Genomic DNA, 13,119 nt, shown 5'->3' with positions numbered 1-13,119 from the left:
GTTATTGCCGGTACGGAGTTTAACGATATATATCCGTATACTCTCGATTATATAAGGTAGTTACTTACTACCTTATTGTCCTTAGCGGCTAGCGCCGACGCCCGAGAATATACTATAGGAGACGTCTTATAAGGTATTAATTAATACGAGTAGCTATAATAATAGTAGGCCTAGTACGATAGTATAATTGTTAGCCGCATTTAGACCGCTATATAGTCTCGGGAATAACCTTTACCTATGCGATAGAGAACGTAGTTAAAGGAGGCTCGACGAATATATTAACTTAAGCTCGGAGAGTATACTAAGGTAGTAGTCGCGATCTATATACGACTAATTGCTATTCGTTAAGCACCTAGTAGACAACCTCTACTTAAGTTATTATAATACATTCTTCGGGTATCGTAGCTCGGCGTTAGTACCTCTACGACTCTACGACGTCGCCCTCGTATATTTCCGGTTTATATAGACCTTACGTTCTAGACTCTAGGATATACGAGATAAGGATCGGCGGTAGTTAAAAGACGTATAGCAAAGTGCGGATAGATTAGCGGTATATACTAGATTTTACTTAATATCGGTCGTACTCGTATACGGCGGTTTTATATATAATGTTCTAGTTTCTCGCGCGGCGTAGCTACGGTCGCCGGATTGTAGGAAGTACTAGTATTTATATTAGATTATTACCGATCTAAGTAATAAGAATAAAGGTATATTTAGCCTTAAGCGTTATACTCGGTATAGACTCGATAAGAAAACTTAGCTATCGATATAGTATCGCTTCTTAGTTTATTACTATCTACCGGACTTTAACGTTACGATAGCGGATATTAAGGCGCTTCGCTATAACCTTAAACTACTATATAGCGAGATAGAGTACGAGATCGGAATCGGGGCATTTAACCTCGAAGGTAACGTTAAAGTCTTAGGAACAATTATATATTAGTAGCGCTATAGCATCGCCTACCTAGCGAACGATATAGTAGATATAACTCTAATCGAACTTCTAGAAGGGGAGGAGGCATACGATAACGATATTACGCTCGTCGTACTATAGCGACTAAGTATAGCGAAGGAACGCGAGCTACTAGTAATAGAAGAGGATACGGCTACTCTATATAAAGTATCGATAGAGGAAGAGAACCCGACGCTACTTAAAGGTAATGTTCTTAGATTAGGTATATAATACTACGATTATAGAAACAGTCTCTATAATATTGAATTATATAAATAATTATATAAGCATATAAATAAGTAATAACGTCTTTATTCAATCAATTATAGTCCTTCTAGCTTATACAACTACGTAATAATTTCGTTACTTAAGTAGTTAACTATATAAAGAATTTAGGGCCTATTAAGTAAAGTTAGTCTACCTCGTTATCGTCCTCGATAACCCTATAGTATATATAAGGGTTAAGAGCTATAGTGATCTATATATTAAGTAGATAGTGTAATAGAATATCTAGCGGTATTCTATAGCTCCGAGTAAATATAGATCGCTATATATAGTAGTAGAGAACGCCTCTTCCGAGATACTAATTTCCGACTTTATAGGTCGAGATTTCTACCTATACTACGAGGCTCTATCTCTAATAGTATAGTACAGCTTCCGAATAAAGAGAGGTTAGTACTATATAGCAATTTTGTTATTCTAAGTATATAGAACAATAATAGTATAATAGAATCCTACTATTCTCGACGCTAGTCTAGCAAAGTCGATAAAGTAATAAACCTAGATTATACGCTATTATATATAATAGGCTATCTGTTTATTTAGTGCTACGCTAGTCGCTCGCTATTCAATCTTATTTAAGCGCTATCTACTTAGTCAACCGGCCTATATCTACTTATTTAACTATACGATTAAATGTTATAGAGACTATATACAAATAAAGGAACTTTAGATATATACCTATTCTACGTATTAAATAGGTACGTACCTAAAGTTTCTTTATTTATATACACTTATTATATAACTACGGTTTTAGGCGTACGCCCGAAGTTTTTGCTATTATCGGCGCTATCTAGTAGCCGTATTAAGCGGTAGCTATGCCTAGTATTCGGCTAGCCTTGCCTTACTATTTTGCGACGGAATCTACTCGTCGTTATCGTCGTCGTCGGTAGACGTAGAGTTACTATTATCTAGCCCTCTTAGTCGCTAAATCTATCGCATCGCTATAAAGTAGTTAATAAGATCTTCGCTAATCCTCTACTATCCTTAATTACGGAGTAGATTAGGAGTATAGCGGTACATTATATAAAGTTAGTTCTTCTTGTTTACGGTACTAACGAGCGACTAATGCTATTAGATAGTACTATTCTAGATAAGGTTACTCGCGCTAACTAGGACGGCGGCTACCTACTTTACCTAGTATTAACTAGTAGTACTAGGTATTTTCTTCTATCGAACGGCTTAATAGATTTTGCTTTTATCGTATACTAGGAGGATACGTATCTAATTTATTATATAACGCCCTATGCTACGCTTAAACTATTACGCAATATTTAGGTAATCCTAACTAAGTAAAGTAAGTATATCGAAATAGTACCTCGCCTACCTATACTATAGTCGGCGTTCCTAGCTATTACGGCGAAAACCGTCGTCCTAGTTAAAGAGTAGCTAAAGGCGGGTTTGCTAGATAGCGGTAAATAAGGTAAAGCCGCCTTTTATAGCGTTACTACTACCGCCCCGGGCGACGATAATATTAGGTCTCCTACCCGTTATCCGATATATAAGGTCGTACGAAAAGCTATAGAGACCGGCTCTCTCTTTATCGGTAACTTCCTCTAAGAAGAAGCAGCGTAACTGTACCTAATCCCCTAGACGCTTATTAGGCTTTAAGAGTATATAGAGTATATAGCTAGTATAGCGGTATCTATATACCTAGCTTAATCGCTAAAGCGCCCGTTTAACGATATCTATATACTAATCCGAGTTGTTATCCTCTTCCGAATCGTTATCCTTACGCTCCCTATACGCTACTCGATACGTTTAGTAGGCGGTAACGAGTTAGTCGATCGTCTCCTTTACGTAGCTATAGAAAGCTTACTCTAGCCTTTCCGAACCGGTAGCTTAGAGCTAGCTACGGAGGAAGTTAGTAGCATAGGCGGTCTACTAGAGCGCGGCAGTATAGAAGCGTAGTTAAACCTAGTTAAAGAGATCGGCTAGGAGCTAGGCGGCGTATATAGTATAGAGGCTTACTATAATATTTAAACCCCGACGACTTCCTTTCTACTCTCTATCGCCCGCGCCTAACTAGTCGTAACGATTACGAGAGAGTCTATACTTTATACTAAAGGAACTACTATTATAGGTCGTAGTTAGTAAGTCGAATAGTATATTAAGCATTACCGACGTAGAGGCTTCCTTAATAGCGCGGGTTATACGATTAAGTTAGGCGGTATTTACGCCTATGTTAACGGACCTTTACGAAAGGACTATATATATTATAAAGAGCTAGCGGTTTAACTATAAACGTATAAAGTCGACGACGTACTTACTCTCGAGTACGAAGAAAGGCTAGTAAGTGCGACGCCCGTCTACTCCCTCGGTTAGGCTTAGGCGAGTTATAGGCAGATTAGGCTAATAGAGTAGGTCCTAGCAAGTGCGAACCTCTCCTCGTACGCTAAAGGGAACGGTACTCGAGGCGTAGCTATCTAGCGTATTATACGCCTATATAATTTCCGCTTTAAAGGCGTCTAAGATACGAGCTTAGCGAAATGTAGTATCTTAGGCAATAAGGGAAGTAACGGCGGCTACCTAGTCGATAGTAGACTAGGAGAATATAAGAAGCAGTAGTATTAACTAACTAAAAATAGGTTCTACTATTCGGTTAATAGACGCGAAGAGATCCTTCGATATATTATATCCTTAGAAGAAGCCGATACTACTAAGCCGCTCTACGGACTTGCGGAGTAGTTTACCTTAGATACTATAAGCCTCTTATATACCGAACTACTAGTATACTTAAGGATACTCGATATTAAGGCCGCTAGTCTTTACAATACTATAGGCTATCTAGTAAAGGGCGATAAGCGGAGATACTACTACGTCTTCTACTACTAGTCTAGTAGGGATATCTTCCTACGCGAGGTCGAACTAAGCGCGGTCTATATTACGATATATAGAGTTAAACTAGCGCTCGAGGGACTAATCGAGGAGTTCTTTAAGCTCTAGGGGAGTCTATACCTCTAGACGGATTTTAGTCCTATACTATATAATAACTAGTTCTATACGCCGCTAATATATATCTAAGTCTCGACGTAACCGACGTTCGATACCCTACTATAAACAATATAGTCGTAGTATAGCTACGTCGACTATAGGGTCTTAATTTGCCGGTAGCGGATCTATAATATCGTAAGAGATTTTACTAACGTTACGATTATTACCTTCTACGCCTTATTTCTATTAAGCGTATACGCGATTATATACTTACTAGAAGGATAGGGGATAATATACGAGCACTCGAGAAGGATAAGTATCGCGAAGCGTAGGAATAAGGATAGTATTAACAAAGTAAGCCTATTTACGCTTATTTATATAATAGCGACGTTGCCGGTCGATCTTCCGATTTCGATTCGCTTTAGGGAGTAGAAGGTTAGAAAAGAAGAGGTACGTATTAAATCTAGAAGTATCGAGTCTAGTCGCGATCCGTATATACTTATAGCGTTTAGGTCGTATTAGAGAGTAGCCTACTAGTATATACTACTTGTAAGTAATAGTCTTTATAAAGCGAGGCGTATAGAATAACCGAATACCGGCTCTATAGGTCGTAAGTAAGGTTATAGGGAGGAGAAGTGCGTTAATATCCTAGTATCGAGTAATATAAAATAGCTAATTAGTAGATATAAGGCACGACTTCTCGAGTAATAGGACCGTAGAAGGTACCTCGTTAACCTATCCGGTAAGGAGTCTACGCTAGTCGACGCCTCGGAGCTACTCGTATATATACGTCGGGAGCTTACTATACTCTACGACGTACGCAAGTACATCTAGGAGCTAGTAAAGTTAACTTTAGGCGAAGGTAGCGGTAGTGCCCTTAGTAACAAATTCTACGAGTATAACTTTAGGCGGTATCGGCTCCTCTTCTTCCGCGTCCGTATCCTAGTCTTAGGAATACTTATAAGAGTAACTATCTACGGCGAGCGCTTAGTAAAGTACTATCCGACTATAAGGGGTCGATATAATAGGTAAGTTGTCTAGTTCCTCGTCGGAATTAACCCTAGCGTCGCTACTCGAAGGACTACTTAAATCCGATTAGATTAAACTACTAGTTACTAAAGGTACTCGCGAGCTTTCGAGTATAACGTCGCTATTATCGTCTCGACCCTACCGACCTCGCGGTAGTATAGGTCGTAGCGGTAGTAGGGGTTCTAGTAAGGTAGGGCGCGGGTTACGCCCTCTAGGATTTAGCCGGATACGTAGTAGGAGCCCGTATTATAGCTACGATAGCTAAGCTCTAGGACGAGGCCTTTATAAGCTCTCTCTTAAATTAGACCTAGTAATACTATCTCTTAATCTAAACGGGCTTCGCCTTAAGCTAGGGCTAGGAATACTATCTCTAGAATTAGACTTAGATATACTCGCGCTTACGATCGGTCGACTATACCGTACTAAGGCTAGTAGTTAATTCGTCCCGTCTCTTAAAGTAGGTAACGAGGGGCTCTCTAGAATAGGAGGGAAGGAGAGACTTCTTTAAGAAGTTAGCGAAGTAGGTTAAGTAGCGGACTTCGAAGCTAGTAATAGGGGAGAATAAGCTACGCTTACTTAGGAGTCTAGCTTAGGCGGCGTCGTAGGTAATAAGGGGCTCTTTAGAATAGGAGGGAAGGAGAGACTTCTTCGAGGAGTCGGCGAAGTAGGTTAAGTAGCGGACTTCGAAGCTAGTAATAGGGAAGAATAAGCTACGCTTTCTTAGGAGTTAGGCTTAGGCGGCGTCGCTAGTATAGAAGCTAGCGGGGAAGGCGTCGCTAGTATAGAAGCTAGCTAGGAAGGCGTCGCTAGTATAGAAGCTAGCGCGGGAGGTATCGCTAGTATAGAAGCTAGCTAGGGAGGTATCGCTAGTATAGAAGCTAGCTAGGGAGGTATCGCTAGTATAGAAGCTAGCGCGGGAGGTATCGCTAGTATAGAAGCTAGCTAGGGAGGTATCGCTAGTATAGAAGCTAGCGCGGGAGGTATCGCTAGTATAGAAGCTAGCGCGGGAGGTATCGCTAGTATAGAAGCTAGCGCTAGTAGGGATTGTACTATAGCGGACGAAGGGGGTCTAGTAGCTATCGGAGCGGGGCGGTAAACTATTCTACGTAGGGTAAGAGGACCTATATATAAAGGGAGAGTATTAGATAGGTATACTAGTTAAGTACTATCTATTTTAGGGAGAAGGGGACGTAGAGGAGCTCGCCGAATAGCTAACTAAGGCTAGTCGTAGGTAGGGATAGCCTATACGATCGATTATTAAACGAGCGACGTAGAAGTGCTATCCCTTAGAGTAGAGCTAGCGGCGTTAGCTCTAGCGAATTAATCGACTACCGCGATAACATCGTCGATCTCGAGCTAGTTAATATAGGTAGCGAGGAGCTATAGCCTATCTCTAGTGTTTATACGCGGCGCTATCTATAAAGAGAGCGGTAGTAGTCGTAGTACTAAGAGAAGTAGCCGTCCCTAACTAGCCGAATAGTACTAACTCTAGAGTATTTAACTACCTACTACGCCTATTTAGCTACAAAGTAGAGGGTTAATATAGGGGATAGGTTAGGTAGCCGAGGAGGTAGACGATATAGCGGCTAGATATAGTAGCAGCGTAGACGAAGAAGATACTACGCCTAGATCTTACTTAGCTTACTATACTTTCTTCTAGGCTCGTCGTAGAGCTATACTCGCTAACTTCCTCGCGGTACGTTCGGCCTTCTTCTTCCGCTCTTCCTCTTTAGTACCGAGTAGCTTACGCTATCCTTTAGGCGGCATCGTATTAATTCCGTTAACAGCGGAGGGCAAAGCTTATATATAAGCCGCGCTAATAAGTATAGAATTCGAGGAGGTAGTAGTTCTATCTCGCGGAAACTACTAATACTAGAAAGGGCTACCCCTTTCTAGCGATGCATTTTATATATAAGAGAGCAAGGAATAGTAGCGTAGTATATTTTACGTATAAAGCAGTACGTATAAGTAGGTTCGTATACTGCCTACGGCCTTCCCGTAGACGTTACAAAACCTAAAGTCTAGCAATTAAAGGATACCGTAAACAACTTAAAACTTTAGGTACGTACCTAAAACTAGGCGTTTTAGGTACGTACTAAAAGTTTTAAGTTGTTCCTCTATCGGACCGTAGGATAAGTAAACCTAAAGAGTATTATAGGTAGGTCTATTATTAAAGGTAAAAGTCCTTACTAGGCGATAGGCGGAGTAATACGAGATATAGGGTAAGGTTCGTAGTAGCCTTCCGTAATAGCGAAGGAAGGCTATTTAATTAGATAGTTAGCTAGGTTCTAATAATGTTTAATTAATATCGGGTAGATAGGTTAGCTAGATTTCGGGAAAGGGTACCTCGTATACTTAATATAAGACTAAAAGTATAGCTAAGAAGATAGGTAAATCCCTACTTACGGAACCGGAGGGTAAGGGGTAGGGGAATGCGTACCCCGTATATTTCTTAACCGGAAGCGCTCCGTCGCGTTCTAACGGAGCGAGGGCTATATCGCTAGTTATAGCTAATTAGCTAGACGCGGGCGCGGTCGAGATACGACTTAGAATGCGAACGCCTTTTTGCTTTAATATTTCTTAAGCGCTTCGTCGTATCCTAGCGAAGCGGCTTACTAACTAGAAGCGCTTCGTCGTATCCTAACGAAGCGGCTTACTAACTAGAAGCGCTTCGTCGTATCCTAACGAAGCGGCTTAACGATATCCTTGTCCTTACTGCGACTACTAAGACGTATAAATTCTTCCTCGAATATAGCGATATAACGTAAAAACTAGTCGATAGCGTAGTTAGTCTAACAAGCGATAATTATTAGTAGATCTCCCTTATTCTAGTTCTCGAGTATTACTTTAATAGCTTGTATAGAGACATAGGTCTTACTAGTACCGGGTAGGCCTTAAATAATAGCAAGACGTACCGTTAGAATACGACGGAGCGCTTCTAGTTAGGAGGCATCTAGAGCACTATTAGGCTTAGAAGGCTAGTGCTTAACTATATTAATATTCTCGAAGCTCTCGTTAGAGTTATTAACTAGGACAGAGCTTAGATCTCGCTTCGGCTATACTTTAATATACTTAGGCGCCGAAATGTAAGGCTATATACTAACGAGGTGCTCTAATAAGGGGAAACCCTCGCATATTATATACTAAAGGCTAAGCAAGGTATGCCGATTGCCTTCGAAAAGTCCGCTACGGTCCTCTACTATAAGATATTCTATAGTAGGATCTAGCTCTAACTCCTCGGGACGGGTAAAGGCGAGATTAGGCTTAGGTAGATTCTACTAAAGTCCCTCTAGTAGTTAAGCGGTAATAGTAGCGACAATAGCGCGAGATACGAACTTGTTATTTATTAGTATAAGAACGACTAAGCTACCGGCGATAAGGCGCTTTAACTGTTCCTATAGAACTTTCTTACTAGTATAGAGGAGACTAAAAGTAACGCGGACGGCGAAGCTACGTATAGATAAAGTCGCGCCGTAGATATAAACCTGCTTAGGTTAGTATATAACGGGCGGCGCGTTAAAGGGGTAAAGGCGAGACTAACCTTAGTATAGATACCGACTTTACTATTAAATACGTCCTTAGCGGTATATAGAGTATAGCGAGTTATTAAGACTACTTCGCGAAAGCCGCGGAGAGTATCTTCGCGGTTTCTATAGAACTTTCTTACTAGTACGGAGGAGACTAAAAGTAACGCGGACGGCGAAGCTATATATAGACAAAGTCGCGCCGTAGATGTAAACCTACTTAGGTTAGTATATAACGGGCGGCGCGTTAAAGGGGTAAAGGCGAGACTAACCTTAGTATAGATACCGACTTTGCTATTAAATGCGTTCTTAGCGGTATATAGAGTATAGCGAGTTATTAAGACTACTTCGCGAAGGCCGTAGAGGGCATCTTCGCGGTATAGCTCGTAGAGAGTACTCTAAGAGAATAGTTCTATAAGGGAGGCGATAAATAGTAAATAGGGCTCGTTAACGTCGCGCGCGAGGGCGAGCGTTCCTATCGCTAGTTATAGCTAATTAGCCCGCGGCCCTTACCGTATCGCTAGTTATAGCTAATTAGCCCGACGTAGGCGTAGTCGAGACACGACTAAGAATGCGACCGCCTTCTTATTTAGCTCGTAATATACGTAGGCGGCCTACGAGTAGGCGCGAGAATATATTCTTTTATACCTTCGATATTATAATATCGAATAAATAGAGAATAGTTCTATAAGGGAGGCGATAAATAGTAAATAGGGCTCGTCGACGTCGCGCGCGAGGGCGAGCGTTCCTATCGCTAGTTATAGCTAATTAGCCCGCGGCCCTTACCGTATCGCTAGTTATAGCTAATTAGCCCGACGCGGGCGCATTCGAGACACGACTTAGAATACAACCGCCTTCTTGTTTAGCTCGTAATATACGTAGGCGGCCTACGAGTAGGCGCGAGAATATATTCTTTTATACCTTCGATATTATAATATCGAATAAATAGAGAATAGTTCTATAAGGGAGGCGATAAATAGTAAATAAAGCTCGTCGACGTCGCGCGCGAGGGCGAGCGTTCCTATCGCTAGTTATAGCTAATTAGCCCGCGGCCCTTACCGTATCGCTAGTTATAGCTAATTAGCCCGACGCCGGCGCCCTGCTATACGCCCGCTATACGCCTAACCCTAACCCTAAAGTGCCCTATAGTACCCTAAACCCTAACCCTAAGAATATTCTATAGTATTTTTATTCGAATATTAAAAATATACTACGTACTTAAATAAATCACTACTATTTTATACTACTTAGTAATCGAATTAAATATTCAAAACTAATAACCTACTACTACTATGCCTAACCCTAACCCTATCGTGCTGACTAAGCGGACCGGGGTATTTCCGAGGGACGGTCCCGACGAAATACGTCGATAGAGCCGTCTATAGAATCGTTTTATATAGCTTAGATAGTAAGTTTCTATAAAAGATAAGGGTATAATAGCCCTAATACTATACTATATTACCCTAATTAAATCGAACCCTAACCCTACCCTAGCTATTTAGCCGCTAAAATATCGTAGATAGTTAGTAGAAATTTGCTACGATTTATTTACTTGCTTAGATATTTTATTCTAGTTGCCTTGAATTTTTAGCTAATTTTTATTAGTACTTGGGACTAAAAATATTAGTACTACTATTTTATACTACTTATTCGATAGCTAGACCGTTAGAATAAATCTATAGTACTCGATATAATTTATTTACCTACTTAGAGATTTAATGAAAATTCCTTTGAATTTCTACCTAATTTTTATAAGACCCTACACTTAGAACCCTCATTATTACTAGTAGAATACTTCTAAGTCGTAGTTCTAGGCCTAATATATCGAGTATAATACGTAGAAGTCGGCCTAGTATTTTTATTAATTTATTAAAAATACTTCTAGGCAAGTGTAACGCTTAGCAGCCCGAGTGTAACGCTTAGCTACCCTATATAGTAGTAGGACCCCCCTAACCCCTATTACTACTAGTATACTACTTCTAAGTCGTAGTTCTAGGCCTATTATATCGAGTATAATACGTAGAAACCGCCCTAGTATTTTTATTAATTTATTAAAAATACTTCTAGGCAAGTGTAACGCTTGGCAGCCCTAGTGTAACGCTTGGCAGCCCTAGTGTAACGCTTGGCAACCCTAGTGTAACGCTTGGCAACCCTAGTGTAACGCTTAGCAGCCCTAGCCCGAGAAAGCCTAAAACAAATAATAGCGACGGCGACGTAGCGAGGCCCTATTAAATACTAGACTATTCTAGCCGTCGTTTAGGACCTATAACCCTTCTAGAACTATACTAATTACTTAAATTTAGTCACTTTTTATACTAGCCCTAAGCCCGATTTTTACTAGTAGCATACGTCCTAGAATATTCTATAGTATTTTTATTCGAATATTAAAAATATACTACGTACTTAAATAAATCACTACTATTTTATACTACTTAGTAATCGAATTAAATATTCAAAACTAATAACCTACTACTACTATGCCTAACCCTAACCCTATCGTGCTGACTAAGCGGACCGGGGTATTTCCGAGGGACGGTCCCGACGAAATACGTCGATAGAGCCGTCTATAGAATCGTTTTATATAGCTTAGATAGTAAGTTTCTATAAAAGATAAGGGTATAATAGCCCTAATACTATACTATATTACCCTAATTAAATCGAACCCTAACCCTACCCTAGCTATTTAGCCGCTAAAATATCGTAGATAGTTAGTAGAAATTTGCTACGATTTATTTACTTGCTTAGATATTTTATTCTAGTTGCCTTGAATTTTTAGCTAATTTTTATTAGTACTTGGGACTAAAAATATTAGTACTACTATTTTATACTACTTATTCGATAGCTAGACTGTTAGAATAAATCTATAGTACTCGATATAATTTATTTACCTACTTAGAGATTTAATGAAAATTCCTTTGAATTTCTACCTAATTTTTATAAGACCCTACACTTAGAACCCTCATTATTACTAGTAGAATACTTCTAAGTCGTAGTTCTAGGCCTAATATATCGAGTATAATACGTAGAAGTCGGCCTAGTATTTTTATTAATTTATTAAAAATACTTCTAGGCAAGTGTAACGCTTAGCAGCCCGAGTGTAACGCTTGGCTACCCTATATAGTAGTAGGACCCCCCTAACCCCTATTACTACTAGTATACTACTTCTAAGTCGTAGTTCTAGGCCTATTATATCGAGTATAATACGTAGAAACCGCCCTAGTATTTTTATTAATTTATTAAAAATACTTCTAGGCAAGTGTAACGCTTGGCAGCCCTAGCCCGAGAAAGCCTAAAACAAATAAAAGCGACGGCGACGTAGCGAGGCCCTATTAAATACTAGACTATTCTAGCCGTCGTTTAGGACCTATAACCCTTCTAGAACTATACTAATTACTTAAATTTAGTCACTTTTTATACTAGCCCTAAGCCCGATTTTTACTAGTAGAATGCCTAACCCTAACCCTGTCGTGCTGACTAAGCGGACCGGGGTATTTCCGAGGGACGGTCCCGACGAAATACGTCGACAGAGCCGTCTATAGAATCGTTTTATATAGCTTAGATAGTAAGTTTCTATAAAAGATCAGGGTATAATAGCCCTGATACTAGACTATATTACCCTAATTAAATCGAACCCTAACCCTATACTAGCTATTTAGCCGCTAAAATATCGTAGACAGTTAGTAGAAATTTGCTACGATTTATTTACTTACTTAGATATTTTATTCTAGTTGCCTTGAATTTTTAGCTAATTTTTATTAGTACTTGGGACTAAAAATATAATTACTACTATTTTATACTACTTATTCGATAGCTAGACCGTTAGAATAAATCTATAGTACTCGATATAATTTATTTACCTACTTAGAGATTTAATGAAAATTCCTTTGAATTTCTACCTAATTTTTATAAGACCCTACACTTAGAACCCTCATTATTACTAGTAGAATACTTCTAAGTCGTAGTTCTAGGCCTAATATATCGAGTATAATACGTAGAAGTCAGCCTAGTATTTTTATTAATTTATTAAAAATACTTCTAGGCAAGTGTAACGCTTGGCAGCCCGAGTGTAACGCTTGGCTACCCTATATAGTAGTAGGACCCCCCTAACCCCTATTACTACTAGTATACTACTTCTAAGTCGTAGTTCTAGGCCTATTATATCGAGTATAATACGTAGAAACCGCCCTAGTATTTTTATTAATTTATTAAAAATACTTCTAGGCAAGTGTAACGCTTGGCAGCCCTAGTGTAACGCTTGGCAGCCCTAGTGTAACGCTTGGCAACCCTAGTGTAACGCTTGGCAGCCCTAGCCCGAGAAAGCCTAAAACAAATAATAGCGACGGCGACGTAGCGAGGCCCTATTAAATACTAGACTATTCTAGCCGTCGTTTAGGACCTATA

The sequence above is a fragment of the Pseudocercospora fijiensis genome, assembly GCF_000340215.1.
Source record: "Pseudocercospora fijiensis CIRAD86 unplaced genomic scaffold MYCFIscaffold_16, whole genome shotgun sequence".
NCBI classification, from domain to species: domain Eukaryota; kingdom Fungi; phylum Ascomycota; class Dothideomycetes; order Mycosphaerellales; family Mycosphaerellaceae; genus Pseudocercospora; species Pseudocercospora fijiensis.
This window is presented reverse-complemented; position numbering follows the sequence as displayed.